The 19735-nt window shown below is 48.2% G+C and overlaps 1 protein-coding gene across 3 annotated transcripts in view; it reads left to right on the top strand.

Annotated features, from left to right (window-relative positions):
• The first annotated feature begins 5868 nt into the window (after window positions 1-5868).
• The window catches only part of NOD1 (nucleotide binding oligomerization domain containing 1), a 65194-nt gene continuing 51327 nt past the window's right edge, over window positions 5869-19735 (top strand). For 2 of the 3 annotated variants that reach the window (XM_039229859.1, XM_039229857.1), the window contains exon 1: window positions 5870-6303. The gene's annotated coding sequence lies outside the window, so the exon portion shown is untranslated. Of the gene's footprint in view, window positions 6304-19735 lie in introns of all 3 variants that reach the window. The other variant, XM_039229858.1, reaches the window with a different exon arrangement.

Raw genomic sequence — 19735 nt, 5'->3', positions numbered from 1 at the left:
TTTCTTTTCTTTGGGACATATTCCTCTGTCTCTTCATTTTGTCTAACTCTCGTGTTTGTTTTCATGTGTTAGGAAAGTCAGTTACATCTCCTGATCTTGAAAGTAGTGACCTTAAGAAGAAGAGTTCCCGTAGTGCCCTATAGCACAACGTCGCCTCTTCACCAGAACCAAGCGCTTCAGGGTGTCTCCAGCGTGGATTTTGTGTGCTCTGCCCTTGTGACTGAGCCTTGTTTACCTTCAGTCCAGTTGGTTGCAATGGCTCACTTTGTCTGTTGTGGGCCAAATTTGATCACTATGCTGTTAAGGAGTCAGTCTGAGACTGGCATGGGCTTGTAGTGGGATGGTGGCAGCAATCAGACCAGATGCCTGTCCTCAGCCCATTTTCTGGAGCTGCAGTAGGTGCTCTTCTTGCCTCATCCCATCAGTGACTTTTGTTGGGGGGTGGGCCTGGCATGAGGCCAGATGCCTGCTAGGGTTGCAGATGCACTGATCCGCAGGGCACTCTCTCTATACTGCCAGTTATAAAGTTGGGCTGCTGGGATCGTGAGTGTTCTGGTGTGTGTTGTTATCTTCCCTTCTCCCTGGGCAGGAGTCACTTTGGAGTGACGATGGTCTTGCAGGGGCTGCTTTCAGGATGAGGTGTAGCAGGAGCTGCTTTGGAGAGACTCCTACCTAATGGGGCAGGTTGGATGGGGCAGAGCTGCAGAAGAATGTGGGGGTGGGTCACGTAGTATGAGCAAATTAGATGGAGAGCGTTGGCGCTGTTTCCTGCTGGTGTCTGGCTATCTACACTGAAGGTAAGGGGGAGAGAAGTGATTCCTGCCAGCTCTTTGGTTCTTAGAGAAGTCTCCTGAAGATCCCTGCTCCTCCAGCACACATTCTGGGATTAGTAAATCAACCTCCTTCAGGCACATTCCAAATGTCTCTATGTTGTGTCTCATTGGGGCTCTTCCTATGCTGTCTCTTTAAGAGTGAGTACTCATGTTTCCTATCCCCCTCCAGCCTGTTGATTTTTAAAGCACTAGGAGTTAATCCCCTCTGGTTATAAAAACTTATGAAGTTAAGCACCACCAGTTTTCAAAGCCAAATGTTACAGGGACTCATCTTCTAAGGGCAGGTCCCCCATCTCTAGAGTACCTGACATAGGGTTTTCCCTTGTCCATGCTTGTGGTGTGCCTATTTGTGGTTAGTTTCCCTAGGACTTTGGTTCTGCCCCTCCTATCCTTTTTGATGTGTCATCTCTACAATTAACTGTGGAATGTCTGCTCTCCCAGTCTTCAGGTCATTTTCTGGATTGGATACACTGATGTGGCTGTTATCTAGGTGTGCCCATGGGACAAGGTGAGCTTAGGATCTCACTTAGTCCACTATTTTCCAAGAACTTGAGTATCTCTTTTCAGTTTTTTTGGGATTTATTCCTGGGAGTGGAATTGCTGGATCATATGGTAATTCTATGTTTAACCTTTTTAGGAACCACCAAACTATTTCCCACATTGGCTGAACCATTTTACATTCCTACCTGCGACATATACAGTTGCTTTTTTAAAAAAATGAAAGACTTAAGTGTAAATCTTACAAAGCATATGTAAGCCTTGTATGCTGAAGACTATAAAACACTGATGAAAGAAATCAAAGATCTAAATAAATGGAGTGACATACCATATTCGTGGATTGGAAGGCTCAGCATGTTAAAGATGTCAATTCTCTCTGGTACAGATTTAAAACAATTCCTGTAAAAGTCCCAGCTAGATTATTTTTCCAAAATTTATTATGAAGTGCCTGGGTGGCTCAGTCAGCTAAGTGCCCAACTCTGGATTCAGCTCAGGTCATGATCTCATGGTCGTGGGGTCGAGCCCTGTGTTGGGTTCTGTGATGGGCATGGAGCCTGCTTGAGATTCTCCTCCTGCCCCTCCCCCTCTCTAAAATAAAAAAATTAAAAATAAAACAAAAAATTATGTTAAAGTCAAAGGAATTAGCATAGGTAAAGCAATTTTGAAAAAGAAGAATAAAATGGGAAGAATCTACCCAGGCGCCCCTAATTTGGCAGTTTCTTAAGAAACTAGGGGCACCCCGGTGGCTCAGTCGGTTAAGCATCCGACTTTGGCTCAGGTCATGATCTCACGGTTTGTGGGCTCAAGCCCCATGTCGGGCTCTGTGCTGACAGCTCAGAGCCTGGAGCCTGTTTCAGATTCTGTGTCTCCGTCTCTCTGACCCTCCCCTCTTCATGCTGTCTCTCTCTCTCTCTCTCTCAGAAATTTTAAAAAACATTTAAAAAAACATTTAAAAAACTTAAAAAAAATAAAATAAATGTGTAGCTACTTTACAACCCAGCAGTTGCACTCCTGGTCATTATGTTCACATATAAACCTATGTGTCAATGTCTGTAGCAGCTTTCTTCTGAAGAGCCCCAAACTGGAAATAACCCAGGTGTTGTTCAGCCTGTGATGGTTAAACGAAGTGTGGTAACCTCTGTGGTGATACAATGGAATACTACTCAACAATAGAAGGGAAAGAACTATTGATACATGCAATGACGTTGAAACTCCAGACACTTATGCTGAGTAAACAAACCCAAATGTTACATACTGTATGCTTTTATTTATACAACATGCTTGAAATGACAAATTATAGAAGTGGAGAACAGATTAGTGGTTGCCAGTGGCTAAAGAGGAAGTGGTATGGTATAAAAGGATAACATGAGACATCTTTGTAATGAAGGAAATGTTCTGTATCTTGACAGTATCAGTGTCAATACCCTGGTTGTGATCTTGCACCGTAATTCTGGAATATACTACCACTGGAGAAATTGGAGCCCTCCAATTAAGGAGATAGATTAAGGATAAATGGATCTGTCTGCATTATTTCTTCCAGCTGCATGTGAACTTGTAATTATCTCAAAATAAAGAGTTTAATGAAAAACAAACAATGTATTTTTTATTTTTTTAATGTTTATATTTATTTTTGAGACAGAGAGAGACAGAGCATGAGTGGGGGAGGGACAGAGGGAGAGGTAGATACAGAATCTGAAGCAGGCTCCAGGCTCTGAGCTGTGGGCACAGAGCGCAACATGGGGCTCAACTCATCAACTGCAAGATCATGACCTGAGCCAAAGTCGGACACTCAGCCGACTGAGCCACCCAGGTGCCCAACAACTATGTATTTTTTAAAGTATGGCATTTGGGACGCCTTGGTGGTTCAGTCAGTTAAGCACCCAACTTCTGATTTCTGCCCAGGTCATGATCTCACAGTTGTGTGATAGAGAGCCACATCAGGCTCTGTGCTGGGCACGGAGACTGCTTGGGATTCTTTCTCTCCCTCTGTCCAACCCACCACTCTCTTTTAAAAAAAGAAAAGAGAAAAAGAAAGAAAGAAAAAGTGATGGAATTAGCAAAGAACAGGAAACTACTGGAAAACTAGAGGGGCGCCTGGGTGGCCCAGCCTTTTGAACGTCTGACTTTGGCTCAGGTCATGATCTTGCAGTTGGTGGATTCAAGCCTGGTAATTGGGCTCTGTGCTGACAGCTCAGAGCCTGGAGCCTGCTTCAGATTCTGTGTCTCCCTCTCTCTCTGCCCCTCCCCTGCTCAGGCTCTGTCTCTGTCTCTCAAAAATGAATAAACGTTTAAAAAAATGACCAAGAATACTAGAAATAGAACCATAATGTTTAGAAAGTAAGTATGCTGTTAAAATTAAGAACTTAAGTGGATGGTGTATTGGTTTTCTATTGCTGCTGTAACAAGTCACCACAGATTTAGTGGCTTAAAACAACACAAATTTATTTTTTTTACAGTTCTGAAGGTCAGAACTTGAAATGGGTCTCATTGTGCCAAAATCAAAATGTCAGAAAGACTGTTCCTTTAGAGGCTCGATGGAAGAATCCATTTTGTTGTCTTCAGAGCTTCTAGAAACCACCATAGTCCTTGACTCAGGACCCTTTTCCTCCATTTTCAAAGCCAGCCACAGGCCAAATCCTTCGCTGGTTACCATCTCTCTGAGTCTCCTTTTTCTGCCTCCCTCTTCCATTTTTATGGACCCCTATGGCTACGTTGGACTCACCTGGATAATCCACCATAATTTTCCCAGCTCAGGGTTAGCGGATTAGCACCCTAAATTCCATCTGCTACCTTAATTCTGCTTTTTCATATTCAGTTTCCAGGTGTAGGACATGGACATTATGGGGGTGGGGGACCTGCAGTAGTCTGCCTACCACAGGTGGGTTAAAGAGCCGATGGGTTCCCAGCTGCTGTGAGGTCCGCACACCTCTGCGACATATCTGCAAAATAACTGGTGAATGGAAAGACAGAAATGAAGAAGTTACTCAGAATGCAGCCAGAGAAGCAGTATATGGGAAATATGAGAGTTGAAAAGCCATTAAAGATAAATATCACAATCCAAGAAAAGAGAATTTTTAAAAATTTCTACCAGAGGTTAATATAAGGGTAAACTGAAAGAATTAGGATCTTTGTTGTCTTCATGTTGGTCCTTACAAGTTGCACTTTGTATCCCACCGATTTTCCATTTGTAACGTTTCTTTTTTTTTTTTTTTAACATTTATTCATTTTTGAGAGACAGAGTGTGAGTGGGGGAGGGGCAGAGAGAGGGAGATACAGAATCCCAAGCAGACTCCAGGCTCTGAACTGTTAGCACGGAGCCCATCTGGGGGCCCAGCTTACCAACTGGAAAATCATGATCTTAGCCCAAGTTGAAGACTCAACCGACTGAGCCACCCAGGTGCCCCTGCAAAGTTTTACTTTTGAGTTATGAACATCATTTTCTCAGAAGGCAGCCTTTTGCGAGGAACTTAAATATTCATGCACATTTGTGGTCACATGACCAAATGTATTTTTGTGTGAATGGCCACTTTTTATAGAATTAGTATGCTTTATGTAGACCTTCTCCATTTAAAATGTTTAAAAATATTTTATTGGGGAAACTTATTAGTGTGTTCAAAAACTCCTTTATAAGTCATCACTGATTAATGCATACAGTATAAAATGTACACCGCCAAGAAGAGATTTTTTTTTTAATTTTTTACGTTTATTTATTTTTGAGAGAGAGGCAGAGCACAAGTGGGGGAGGGACAGAGGAGAGGGAGACACAGAATCCCAAGCAGGCTCCAGGCTCCAAGCTGTCAGCACCGAACACCACTCGGGGCTCGAACCCACGACCGTGAGATCATGACCTGAGTTGAAGTCGGACACTTAACCGACTGAGCCACCCAGGCTCCCCAAGAAAAGATTTAAGAACAGAAAGAAAGACTTAGATTTTAAAAAGTATAAATCTAGAGACGTCTGCGTGGCTCAGTCGTTTGAGCACCAGACCTCGCTAAGGTCATGATCTTCCAACCCGCATGGGGCCTCTACCCAGCTCATGCTCTGTCTCGCTCAAAAATAAACACTAAATAAATAAGTAAAAAAAAAAAAATAAATTTTTTAAAAAGCATAAATCTAAGTATATGCTCTGGTGTAAAAAGTCTGATTCCTCTGAGCTAGTTTTCATCCAGGCTCACGTGTCCCATTTGAACGAGAGTTTCCCTGTCTTGCCCAGGGTCGGCCTCTGGTTGCAGGATCTGGGTTGCTACTATTAAGGGGCCGGGGCTGGGCTCGCGGCCACCGTGGCCAAGCTGGCGCAAGGAGTTCCCGAGCGTGTCACCCCGGGCCAACTCTCTCGCCCGTCCACTCGGCCCTGCGCGGCAGTTGGCAGCTCCCGTCCCGCGCGGGGCGCCCCGTGGGGGTGCCCGCAGCCACTGTCTGTGCTCCGCGTCTCCAGACTTCCCGCGAGCGAGCGGCCCCGGCGCCGACCCCGCCTCGTCCGGCCGGCACCGCCTCCGCCCCTCCGCGCTGCCAGCCCAGGCGGGCGGGCGCGGCCGCAAGTGCCCTCCCGGCCAGTTCCCGTTCCGGGCCGGGGCGCGGCTGCAACCGCCCAGCGTTTCCCGCAGCGGCTGGTGTCGTGAGCTCCCAGGCGCCCCCGGGTCTCCGCGCGTCCCCCGCCCACCCCACCTCGCGGCTCCCGGGTCTCCGCGCCCCTCCGGCCTCGCCGCTCCCGGGTCTCCGCGCCCCCCCTCCCCCGCCCTCGCCGCTCCCGGGTCTCCGCGCCCCCCCGGCCTCGCCGCTCCTGGGTCTCCGCGCCCCCCCCCCCCCCGCCCTCGCCGCTCCCGGGTCTCCGCGCCCCCCGCTCCCCCGGCCTCGCCCCTCCGGGTCTCCGCGCTCCCCCCGGCTCGCCGCTCCCGGGTCTCCGCGCTCCCCCGCACACCTGGCTCTCGCTCAGGTTCCCAGCTGTTGTGAAGTCTTCACACGTGGAGCTCAAGTAAGTTCCCGCGACTGGGGCGCTTCGCGCAGGGAAGTTTCCTGGGGTCTTGGGCGCTCTGAGCGAGGAGGCTCCGAGAGGAGGGGTCCTGATTGCGGGCGGTATGCAGAGCTCCTCTGGAAGAGCTACAGGTGAAATTGGGGGGGGGGGGAAATGCAGGCAGTTTGAGGAATGCAGAGAAAGTTCAGAAAGACGAACTTTAGCGTCTGCAGAATCACTGATCCTTAGGGTTTTTCTCAATCCTGCCTGCACCTTAGAATCTCCTGGGCGCCTTTAAAATCCAGTTGCCCCGGTCCCATCCTAGACCAATGACCTCAGAATCCCTGGGGCTGGGACCCACGCCTCAATAGCGTTTAACTCCCCAGGCGATTCCATTGTGCAGCCGGGGTTGGGAGCCAATTACCGAAGAAAGCCTGGCTGCCTCCCGAGGAAGGTGGAACGGCACACGGGGGCCTTGATGGAGTCCAGCCGCAGACGCATCTGGCTGCACCCAGTATCCTGTGTGGTCCCGGGGCCCGGCAGCGGGCTTCCCTCAGGCTTTGTGAACCGCACAAAGGGGAATGAGACTATGCTTGGCAGGGCGATTAGCGTGTTCAAGAGACCCTCATATAGTCATCAGTCTTTTGGCACATTGTGAAAAGCAGAAGGCGTGTCCGGTTATGACCCCCGCTTGGCTCTGCATCTGGGAAATTACTCTATTGTTGCCTTTGAAAGGAAGTTGGGGGAAACTGGCCAGCCCGTGGCCTCCACAACTTCTGGGTGGTGTGCTTTAAGGATGAAGCCAGGTGTTGCCACATGGTTGAGTTTGTCTGTTCTCCTAAAAGACCCCCTCGGAGTTCTCCCGTGTCCGGGGAGGGGCAGCTCTACTGTAGATTTCTGAGACCAGTGGATTTCACAGGACGGACCCTTCCTCACCCTGGGGGAGATGCTGGTGGCAAGTAGCTAAAGTCCCAGCAGCAGGGCCATCGGGCAAGACACACGTCTCTACCGCATGTGCAGGGCAAGTTTAAGGGGTGGATTTAAATCAAACAGCAACCTAGAAGCAGAAGAAGGGACTCTCAAAGGTGTTAAGAAGATGACATTTAATTTTTGTGGAATGGAGAAGTAAGTTCAGAGCTTCGGAGTCCATCAAACGTGGGCCTCCATGCAGATTCTGTCACTTCTGTGATATGTGACCATAGGTAAGGTACCTGAAAACTGGGGGGTAAGCATAGTAACTCTGCATCAGGACTAATGATATAGTTAAGTGAGATAATGTGTAGGAAATGTCCAGCAGGCCGGGTGACGCATAGCTGGTGCTCTGTGAGTGCTGGTTATGAGGCACGGCGGTGGGGCTTTGGTGTCTGACAGCTGTTGCCACTGTTTACTTAGCACAGCCTTGATGGCAGGGCGGGGAGAGGAGTGTTTGTCTAGAAACTGTCTCCCTCAACACTCCATTCCCCTGCTCTTGTCCGGCCCTGCTAAGGGGAAGGCTCCTTCCCCCTTGGGCCTCTCGGTACTTTGAGGTCTGGACTCTGAAGCCACTGGTTCCCTCCACCCCCTTTCCCTGGGGCTTACTGATGGCTCTGGAATACAGCTTTGCTCCATGTGATGGGAATCAATTTCTTGATGAAAGAAAGCAGTCCTTAATCTTAAGGCTTCTCCACCCCGCTGCCACATCTATACAAAATGGGCTCGTAAGAAAGCCGGGCTGTCTAGGGGTCTCAGAATCGACGTGGGCACACACACGGGGCTGTCATACTTGCTGCATCCTGAGGCTGTACCCAGGCTGCTCCCATTTTGCCTCTGACTCTTGGCCTCAGGACAATGAACCGTTCTTCAGTGACCAAGAGCTGTCAGGAATTTGGGGAAGGGGGACCCGGATCCTACAGTCGTCAATGCCGCATCCCAGATGAACCTCTCACCCTGTGGCCCACTGTGTGTGTCTCTGATGATCGCTTGTAGTAACGGCGGCACTGTTTAGACTGGACAATTGCATTACAAACAGTGATGTCAAGTGAAAACGAGGATCACGTGTTTTTACGGTGTATGTGCAATCGCTGACTTTTGCTAAAATGAGAATATCGAGTGCTTGTCTCTTTTTAGCCAAAGAGTTCTATATTTCCGCAAACTCTATGATGTAAGCCTAGGATTTGAGGTTGTAAGTTATCAGTTTACTTTGGGATTCTCTTTTTTGGGAGGGTTTTAGACGAGACGAAATTAGAAAAGCTAAAATTTGTACTTGTGCTGAATTTTTGTCATGCAGAAGCTGTAGATGTTTTGCACGTTTCTAGAAGCCCTGTTTTATCATCTGGGCAATGTCCATTGTGTCCCACCCAAAGGGCCTCCTTCTATCCGTCCACAAAGTCTGAAGTTGTTTCAACGAAGAGTCTTTGATGTGTCAGATAATGCTCATTGAGGGCAAGTGTTTTTTCCAAACTTGCCTGTTGTAGTAAGAAATGAGTAGTCACTGCCGTTTCAGTTAATTTATGGTTTCGACCACAAGGTGTGTCAAAGCCAGACTTCCTGGCTTGAATTTTTATCCCCGTGTTTTATCGAGATGTGCCACAGACCAAACTGTGGGCAGAGATCACTTTGCAGAATTGGCCAAGCCAAGCTCCCCACCACCCCCGCCTTCATCATCCCCCCCGCTCCCCCAGCCTCTGGAGCCATTGTGTCAGGTGGGTCTGGGGTGCGGTCACTCTGAGGGCATCCTGGCCCTCTGCTGGGGCACAGTGCCCTAACAAGGGGTGTGCTGCTCTAGAGCCAGCAGGGCAGTCCAGTACTGGAGCTTCATGAGCTACAGAAGGGTAGCCTAGAAAACTGCCGCTTTGGAATTTGTTTTTACAAACCTATAGTTTAAACGATTAATAAATAGGTTAACATAAGGGCCCAGAGAATTGCAAAGTGAGCACCAGATTAGCACCAGGTTATAGTAGGTCGGTATTGTAATAAAACGTGAAAAGTCGCCACTGTTCTGTTTGTTTCAGGATGTTGGAGTTGCCCTCTTTATGTGTCTTCACCACCAGGCAGGTGAAAGAGTTGGGAGGGTATAGATCTTTGCAGAGGCACATGCAACTGGGTAGAGCAGTCATGCACTGCTAGGGAATAGCCTTGCTTGTCAGAAGAGCTGTGCGGATGATGATAGACTTGAGAAAATATTTGTGTTGTTCTAGTTTCCAAAAGATGAAAGCTGAATGACTAAGAACTTCCCGCGCTCTGTTTTAACACATTCCTCAGTTGCTATCTGTGACCCCAAACCAAACCTTCTAGAAGAAACTTAGTGGACAGCTAGGCTGTTCTTTGGGGATATCCTTATTTCTTACAGTTCATGACAGCGGGCTCCTTCATTGGGATGGAGCCGCTCATGGACCCCGTTTAACAAAGAGGTGTTTTACATTTAATATAAATTCAAGCACATCAGTGATTTCAAGTGGAGATGTGAGAACTGTAACAAATACAGGCAGAATGTAAATGAAAGAAACTGTGGTTTTGGGGTCAGAGTTGAACTCAGGCTCCTACTTTGCTCCTTTACTGTGTGACCTTGGCCAAGATATTTAACCTTCTCCCCCTGTGCCCTCCTTTGTCAAATAGTTAATAAGAGTTCTTTCTTTACTGAGTGGTTTTGAGTATTTGATGAGGTAATGGATATAAGCCACCTGGCTTTCAGGAAATGCTGATTATTGTGATAATGACTATGAAGATTCCTTGGGTCAGAGTGCTGGTCTTGCCATCCCTTAAGCTATGTGGCTTTGGCTAATGTACTTAACACTCATGAGTCTCAGTTTTTGTATCTGCAAAATGGGGATAACTCTCCTTGTGTGGAAGGATTGGTTGGAGGCTTGATGAAATGAAATGATGATGCATCTGATCTGAAAGACAAACACTCACATAGATTTAACTGTGTGCAACCCTGGTCTAAAAGCTTTAGGGTTTTTGGATTTGTTGTTGTTGTTGCCGCCTTTTTTTTTTTTTAAGCTCATTTAATCTTCCCAACAACCTTTTGTGCTAGTTATTGCATTTTACAGATGAGACAACCAAGGCTCAGTGAGATGAAAGAACTAGTCCAATGTGAACAGATAGTAAAGCCTGCACCAAGGATTTGAAGGGGAACCCCGTTTTCAACCACTGAACCAGCATTCTGAGGGTGCCCCTCCCTCTGCCCACCTCCCCCACTTCCTCATGCCTGCCTTCTGTGATTGGCCAGGAGATGTGCCTACTCTCTTTTGAGACCCATATTTCTGGACACAGGGCCCCAGCTGCCAAAGAATTGCCTGCTTATAAAGTGGGACTCCTCCCCCCACCACCCCAGCCTTGCAGCTTTTAAACCTCAACCGTTGCTTCCACTGGCTGATCTAATATCCAGTGGGTGTGGTAAGGCTGGGGGAGCCCTGATGCTCGTAGTGACTAATATTTTTAGAGTGGGTTATGGTGCTTATTTTGAGAGAACTGTCATCTCTGTGCACTGAGATAGTTAGTCCGGGCTTAAAAAAACCTGCCTTCACCCGATGGGTTGTGCGGGGTACTTGGGGAGACAGAAGAGCAGGCCTGGAAGTTCCAGATGGGGCTCAGGTGAGCACCATGGTGTTCAAACAGCATCGGAAGTGCAGTGCCTGTTCCAAGGTGACTGCCTTTTCAAAAACTTCTTACTCCTCCTCCCTCTTCCTCACACCTCAGTAGCTTTTGCCTCTTTTGGAGATCTGGCACTCTTTTTAAATTTTTTTTTTAATGTTTTATTTATTTCTAGGAGAGAGAGAGAGACAGCGTGAGCAGGGGAGGGTCAGAGAGAGAGGGAGACACAGACTCTGAAACAGGCTCCAGGCTCTGAGCCGGCAGTCAGCACAGAGCCCGACGCGGGGCTCGAACCGCAAACCACGAGATCATGACCTAAGCGAAAGTCGGACGCTTAACCAACTAAGCCACCCAGGCGCCCGGGAGATCTGGCACTCTTGGGGGCCTGAGCCAGCGGAACTCTGCCCCAGATAAGCAGATTCTCCACTGAGTGAATGGTGGCTGCCTTAGCCTTCCAGACAATGAGGTGGAAGTGCTTTGCTGGCTCCCCGGTCTGGTGTTGAGGGCTGTTAGAAAGCTATTTGTGGCTCCTGGTTCTCCCCGGCTCCTTGGAGCTTCACTTCTTCAACACATTATTTTGGCAAATATTATCATAAGGCCTTGCTAGTGCCAGGAATCTGTCTGTGTCATTGGAATACAGCAACCTCAGCGTCTGGCCAAATGGAATTTGCAGGCTACTGGAGGAGGAAGGGGTGTAACACGCACGCACATCGTTCTAGACTGTGGTAAGCACTGTCAGTGAGAACAACAGTATGCCATGAGACAGACTATCAGAGCCGCACCAGGATTAAGGCAGTCTGGGATACGGCTTTCCGAGAATGAGTCTTTTCAACCAGGACGGAGATAGATAAGAAGGAGTTAGAGCAGCCAGACGCAGGGAACAGCATGTTTCAAGGCTCAGGGGTGGGAAAGCACGGGGTATGTTGGGGAATGTGCCGAGAGAGCTGAAGAATGAACGGAACTCAGGCCAAGCCCAGCCTCCTGGGCTGGGAAGGATTTGAAATTTTATCTGAAAAGGCAGAGGGGGCCCTTGAGGAGATCCCGACCCCACCCTCTGTCCCAACGCAGGCTTTTTCTGTTAGCAATGTACAAGAGATAGATAATTAACAACCCCTATTTATTAAGCTTTATAAACCTTGTCATAACATGTGAGACAATTCTGGAGACGGAAATTTCGGTTTTCAGTTTCTAGATGAAGCCGCAGAAGCCCAGAATAAAGTAAAAGATGGCAGAACCAGGCATCGGAGCCTGGCCCGCCTGACACCGCACCGGCTCCGTGGTTCTCTGAGCCAGATGTGTAAATGCGGGCGGGCCTCCTAGGCTCCAGGGTCCCTCAGCAGGGGCCCGGGGGGATCAGTCCTTCCTGGCTCCTTGGAAATTGAAACCAACGCCCTAATCAGCAGACGCAGGCTGAGAGTGTGGGTGTCAGACCGTCAGGATCTGCAGGTGCAAAAATTCCCGGGAACCCTGCCTCCCTGGCCAAGGGAAGGGGCATCGGACAGTTTTGCATACTAGTCTGCTCTCTTCTGGCTCTGCCCCAAAGCCCGGAAAGAGGTGTTTTCTCCACCCTGTTCATCACCCGGGGTGGGGGTGGGGGTGGGGGGCGGAAGGATTGCATACCCTTAAAAGGCACAGGGTTGGGTGGGGGGAGAAATTCTTTATTTGGAGCTTTCATGTCACAGGAAAAGCCTCCAAACCGTAAGGGTGCTGAGACCTCACCATGACATGCCAGCTTGCTTCAGGAGGGTCCACACTGCCCCTTTTTTCCCATACTTCAGTGACATTGTCACGAGGTGACAGAGTGAGAGGCCATGGCAGGTCAGGTGTGTTTTGGCTGGTGGGAGGCCAGCTTCCTAGACAGGACCACACTGGCTGAGGGCTGGAGGGCCCCGGGCCCAGGTGTTGCTGCCTCTGGGGGGAACTTGGCATCTTCTAAATATCTCAGTGCCCCTCAGGGTCACCCTTCCCACACCCCAGATACCCTGCGGCCGAGCCCCCCGGGGAAGACTTGAACCCGGGGTGGTTCTGACTGTGGCTCCGTGTTCAAGTGGGATGAATACAAGTCTCCAGCTAAGTGTTTTGGCCAGCAGTCAGCAGTGTTTATTTACTTAGGGTCAAGTTTCAACTCAAGCCTCTGAGGTGACTAACATATTCTGTTCTTGTGGAGTGCGTTCCCTTTGAGAGGCCCCAGACGTTTCTGTGTTGGTTCTAAATGCCATCTCCAGATGGCCCAGACCTGTTGCTTCTGGAGCACTTTCTTCCGCCCAAGTGCTTAAACCACTTAACAGAGTTCTGGATCTGGGTTACTGATTCAAGGCTCTCTTGTCTTCTGTTGGCTTTCCTTATTGAGGTATTTTTATTCACCGGCCCCTCAGAGATGAATACGAAGCAGGGTGTTTTTGGAACTTGGTTTCTCAAAGCCTGGATGACACCAGGAAAATGCCAATCAACAATTGCACATCAGCCCCCATAAGGCACCGTGGGGGCACTGTCACGAAGCACAGGTGATTTTGTCCTGAGTGCCTGAAGAGACGATGTCCTAGAAGTTGACAGCTGGGCTCTGGTTGAACTTTTTAACGCAGCAGGTAATATAGATGCCTTAGAGCAATAGAAAATACTGGTGCCTGTGGATCTGAATTTACCCACCTGTCCACTTAGCAAGCGACTTCCCCTAAGTGAGTGTGTGAACTTTGGAAATTCGCATATTCATTGAGTGCACGGTAAGGAAGCACCTACTCAAAGCACTGTGTTGTGCCAGATTCATTCATTCACCAACTTTAAGTGTTTATGTTTGAGAGAGAGAGAGCAGGGGAGGAGCAGAGAGAGAGAGAGAGAGGGAAAGAGAAAATCCCAAGCAGGATCTGCACTGTCAGCACAGAGCCTGATGTGGGGCTCGAACTCACAAACAGCGAGATCATGACCTGAGCCGAAGTCAGACGCTCAACCGACTGAGCCACTCAGGTGTCCCTCAATAATTTTTTTATCTAGCATCCTCTGTGTTCTAGAAAACAGTGACTAATCAGATAGGCATCTTCGGTCACAGTCAGATGCTGGGCCTCAAGGATGAACGAGGCAAAAGTCCTGGCCTGATCTGCCTTCTCGATTATGACATGTGCCTACAGGGTGGCCAGTGCTGCTCTAACCACTGCACGTATATTAACTCCCTGAACCCTCACGGTGGTCTTATGAGGTAGGCGCTATTGTCTGCATTTTGTAGGTAAGAGCACAGAAGCACAGAGGGGTGGGGTGGTGTCATTTGTCCAAATCACACAGCTACGATCGGAATCAGGTAACCTGGTGTTAGGGTCCTGCTTGGCCCTTGGCTTCACAGTCAGTGTGAAGGGAGAAGTTAAGAAAGGAGAAGGTGAAGTACCCCATCCTCTGAGAGAAGTGAGAGTTCGCAGCAGGGAGAGAGGGGCTGAGGGGAAGAACAGGAGTCCGTCCATCGCTGCTTGGGGGGAGGGGGCCTGTGCAGCTGCTGCCGGGGCAGCCATTCTAACCACAAGTAAACAAAAGAAGCTTTAGCCTCAGTGCCAGGAGGCCTGGGTTCTAGTTCTGGTTGATCCATACTGTCCAGGGCCTCAGTTTCCTCACCTCTAAAATGGGGGCTTTGGGGGGCGCCTGGGTGGCTCAGTCAGTTTCACATCTGACGCTTGATCTCAGCTCAGGTCGTGATGTCATAGTTTGTGAGTTCGAGCCCCGTGTCAGGCTCTGCGCTGATGGCACAGAGCCTGCTTGGGATCCTCTCTCTCCCTCTCCCCCTCTCCCCCTCTCTCTCTCTCTCAAAATACATAAACATTAAAAGAGTTTTAAAAAAATAAATAAAATGGGGCCCTTGAACAACATTCTGTTCCACTCAAGAAGTCCAGGGCCCCAGGGGCACCTGGGTGACTCAGAAGATTGAGCGTCTGACTTCGGCTCAGGTCATGATCTCACGGTTTGTGAGCTTGAGCCCTGCGTTGGGCTTTGTGCTGACAGCTCAGAGCCTGGAGCATGCTTTGGATTGTGTGTCTTCCTCTCTCTCTGCCCCTTCCCCACTTGTGCTCTGTCTCTCAAAAATAAATAAATGTTAAAGAAAGAAAAAGAAAAAAAAAAAAAAAAAAACAGGTCCAGGGTTCCAGCAGAGAAGCAAGGGGCTGGTTCTGCATACGTTACACACAGGTTTCTCAGCCGGAAGGCTTGACTCTGAGTGACGTGGAGTCAGGCACTGGACTTCCCAGAAGGCCCTGTCAGCTGTGACATCAGTGTCTGCATTCCATCAGCTTCCATCCCATCCTGAGTGCTTACATCAGCTGGGGCAGCATTCTTTCCTTTGTTGGCAGCGTGGCTGGTGGTGTCCGCATCTGGAGTTCTGTGGCACTTTCCCAAGAAAGGAAAAGAGAAAAGAAAAGGGAGATAGAGATGGACGGAAGGAGAGGGGGCGGCGCAGCGGCACAGAAGAGAGATGATAGGAGACTGACTTCTGTATCTGCTTTGAAATTCTGAGGGATTAAGGGCTTTCACATACTTAAAGTGAATGACTGTTAATGGAGTTTAAAAGCTTCAGTAACAATCGTAGCCTCATCCATCTGCTACATTTTCTCCAGAGGAAACTGTCAGTAGCTTTCCGGCATGACAGAGGCATACAGGAATGGAATAAGATAAGAAATTGAAAACAAAATAAGAAAAACTAATAGAAACAGCAACAGCAAGCCCATGAGAGAGGGAGAGTTCTATGTAGACGCATTAAAGAATCAAGGCAGCTTGCACTGATCTACGGTCAGACCTGGGATCACAAGTGGGCTGATGTTTTTGTGGATGACGCAGCAGGGAAAGTGGAGCCAATTGGAGTCGCCCCATTGTGCATATGCTAGGCACTCGCCTTCTGTGTGCTTGCGGTAGGGACGGGTTAGTCCACCACCCCATTGCTGGGCACCTTGAAGAATGATGGGGCCGCGCTGTTCAAATCCTTACTTCAGCCATTTCATGTCAACAAACACGGCATCATGATCTTCATTTTAAAACTGGTCTGAGGAGGATCCTATTCATCAAAATGAATCTTATTCAAGAGAGGAGACATTTCTTGGAGGGAGAATCCAGATGTGACCCTCGATACTCATGGGCGTATGGGCTTTGCTGGGGTTTATGATTCGGTTGGTGGAGTCCATTTTTTTTTTAATTTTTAAACGTTTATTCATTTTTGAGAGACGGAGAGAAACAGAGTATGCGAGGGGAAGGAGCAGAGAGAGAGGGAGACACAGAATCCGAAGCAGGCTCCGGCTCTGAGCTGTCAGCACAGAGCCCAATGAGGGGCTCGAACCCACAGACCATGAGATCATGCCCTGGGCTGAAGTCAGATGCTCAACTGACTGAGCCGCCCAGGTGCCCCTGACATAGTCCATTCTAATTGATGTTTTATAATCTGGGTAATATCTCTGAGGTAGGCCAGGAATGGTGGCTTTATTGAACTTCTCTTAAACCTGAACTCAATGAATAAATACCAGTTATCTATTATCTGATATCAGTGACCGATTTATGTGATTCAGGGCTGTGGGCGTGAGAGTGTTTTAGAAACCCATAGTGTGTGGGACACCTTGTGGCTTTGCTGAGGTGGTATATGCTGGTTTGACATTCATAAATAGGAAGTGCTTTTAGCAGAGAGGGGAAAGAATCTGAAACGATTTCATTGGTAATGATATCTTTTGGGTGGGGAGCAGATATTGGGTGGGAACTTCCTGGGGCAGTCATCCATCAAAGTGAAAACATCACTCCGGAGCAAACTGTTCCCCAGAAGGCAATTGAGCTGATATTATTTTACTGTGGAGAGGCTTGTGTTACATGAAAGAAAGGGGAAAATACAAAAGAAAATGAAATATTTGGTAATCATGGACCATTTCTTCAGTAAGGTATTGCTTAAGGTCCAAAGATTGAAAAAAATCTACTTACAAGTCAGTTTTGTTGATTCTTTTGCTGTGTAATTTTTTGGGTCAGGATTGATATTTTCACTTTCAATTCCTTATTTCAAACCAGATTTAGCGGCAATACCATGAGTGGATGGCCTCACACTAAACTGAAGACAAAATAAACATTGTTCCTCCCCGCAAATCTGTCCACTTGACTGTGATATTTTACCAAACCAGAAAGAGCATTTTGCATATTTACAGGTGCACAGAAAGTGTCATCCCATCTCATCTGAGTCTGTTTGGTTTCAGTGACCTGTCATTTCATTTAATGGGGACTGGGCCTTTTTTTTTTCTAGGGGGATGGGCTCCTTAAGTTGAAAGTTAAAGTTCCTTAGGACAAACAGATGGCTGAGAATGTTTGATGGGCCTGCCTCTAATGGCCTAGGATGCCCTGATGATTAAAAAGACTCTCAAATAACTTTAAATGATGGGAGTATATATTCTTTTTCTGAAAAATTAAAACATTATAAATAAAAGTACTATGCCAATTCTGGTGGCCTCCTTCCCTGCCTAGAAATAATCTCTATTCTCATAGAGTGTGTCTTCTTCCAGATATTTCTCTTTGCATTTATGTCTGTAGATGTTCGCTTGTAGAAAATATATAGTGTTTTGTGGGTTTCTAAGGCAGGCGATATGAGCAAGTTATATAAATGTTATACTCTATTTCTTTTAGCAACGTGCATTTTTCTTAAAAACAAATTTTTTTTAATGTTTAGTTTTGAGAGAGAGAGAACGTGCCAGCCAGGGAGGGGCAGAGAGAGAGGGAGACACAGAATCAGAAGCAGGCTCCAGGCTCTGAGCTGTCGGCACAGAGCCCGACACAGGGCTTGAACCCATGAATTGTGATATCATGACCTGAGCCAAAGCCAGATGCTTAACTGAGTGAGCCACCCAGGCGCCCCAGCAATGTGTGTTTTTCAAGTGACGATTGGTCTTGAAGATCTTTCTGTGTCAGTACGTATAGCTTCATCACTGAGGATGGTTTGTCCTCAACAGTCCCGACAGTAGTGGTGACGGCAGATTGGGTTGAGGTGCGGCGGTTCTGGTGAGGGGCAGGTCGCTGGGTGAAATGACAGGATGTGGGACCACAACAGGCAGATGTGGCCACCTCAGTGGAAATCAGGGGTATCCTCCCTTCCTTGTGTGCCTTTTTTCCTTTTTCATACATTAGTATCTTCTTTTATAGATGTCTGTAAGCCAGAGGTAGGCAGAGAATAGTGTTTTATTTTAAGTTAATTCTGAACTCAAGAAATACAGTCAGTGTTATGGTATCTGAAAAAATTGTAGCAGCTTCTCTTTACTATGGGTAGTCCTTTAATGTCGTGGGGTTCTGTCCTTGAGAAACTGCTGTCTTGTGAAGGAAGGGCAGGAGCCGTGACGTGCCTCCTGCCCTGCCTCGCTGTCTGGACTTTGACGACTCACTTCTCCCCTCTGGGCCTCAGTTTCCCAACATGCTGAATGCTCTTCTTGTCCAAAAGCGTGGTATCGCTCCAGCTGGGCTGGGTTACAGACAATTCCAAAATCTCAGCAGCCCAAACAAGAGGTTTGTGACTTGCTCAGACCATGCCTGTCACAACTTGGCAGGAAGCAGTCCCTGTTGTCAGTGTTAGTGGGCCAACGTGAAGGTGCTGGTCAGAGCGCCAGAGGAAAAAGAGCTGCACACGGAAGCATGATGCACCGAGGCCAAAAGCTTCCTGCCTGGAGGAACTCCTTCCACTTCTGGTCACATTTCATGAGTCAAAGCAAGTGACTTCAAGAGGGTAGGGAAGTGTATCCCTCCCTGGTACCTAAGAAGAGAGTCCAAACTACTTATTTATGCATTTTAAATATTTTATTTTTACGTAATGCTCTGTACCCAATGTGGGGTTCGAACTTACAACCCCGAGATCAGAAGTCACACACTCTACCGACTGAGCCAGCCGAGTGCCCCAAGAATCCAAACTGTTTAATAAGCCACCTGCTTCTATCACTGTGTCATTTTGCAAGGAGCAGCAGCCTGTTTGGGAACTCACATTTAGAGAAATGAACAGGGGTGCCTGGGTGGCTCAGTCAGTTAAATAGCTGACTCTTGATTTCCACTCAGGTCACGATCTCACGGTCATGAGTTCAAACCCCGCATCGGGCTTTGTGCTAACTGTGCAGAGCCTGCTTCAGATCCTCTGTCTCCCACTTTCTGCCCCTACTCCTCTCACACACTCTCTGTCTCTCTCTCAAAAATAAATAAACATTAGGGAAATGAAAAGAACTGGGGGGAAGGGTGGGGAGGGCAGTGAGGGATGCAGGGGGCCATGGGGTGAGCATAGGTACAGAAGCTCATAGCCCTGGCCAGATTCCGTGCAGCTGGATGCCGGCAGAGCTGGCTTTGGTTTTGCTTCTGTTAGTCTGTGAAACACAGCCTCCCTACAAAAGTGACAGCAGCGGAAATGCCTGTAGAATGGCCTTGACTACACAGGTTGTAACTCTTAAGTTTGCATCTGCTACGTTGTTAAAGAACATTGGAAGGAATAGGCCCCAGATCTGTTCATCTTACCTCATATTGCAAAACCAATTTGTGGACAGTGGTGTCATTTGTTTTGAAATGCACGTATTCCAGGCCCAGGATGAATTCCCAGCAATTGGGTGTCGAAGAAGAGTGAAATCATGGAGTCCGTGTAGATTACGGGAGAAGGTTTTCTTGAGGTTTCTGTTCTTGCTCCCAGCCCTGTCCGTCGGCATGGAAGCCAGATTCGGTCGCGCTGCGGGCAGGGTGACCTCTGCACCCGGGCTCTGCTCGATGGTTCTGCGCAGGGCAAAGCTGCTGCATCTAACTCACGGCCTCACTCAGAGATAACCCCGAGGTCCTCTCTGTTCATGGAGGTTTATAATAAAGATACATGGAACAGGGGTGACACCCCTGGGTGGCCGTGGAGACCGGGTCCCTCGGCAGTGGGCAGCCTTGA

This window comes from Hyaena hyaena, unplaced genomic scaffold, assembly GCF_003009895.1.
Source record: "Hyaena hyaena isolate Hyena2069 unplaced genomic scaffold, ASM300989v1 scaffold_40, whole genome shotgun sequence".
NCBI lineage: Eukaryota > Metazoa > Chordata > Mammalia > Carnivora > Hyaenidae > Hyaena > Hyaena hyaena.
The sequence above is the reverse complement of the archived record's forward strand: the minus strand, read 5'-3'. Positions and strand labels throughout refer to the sequence as shown.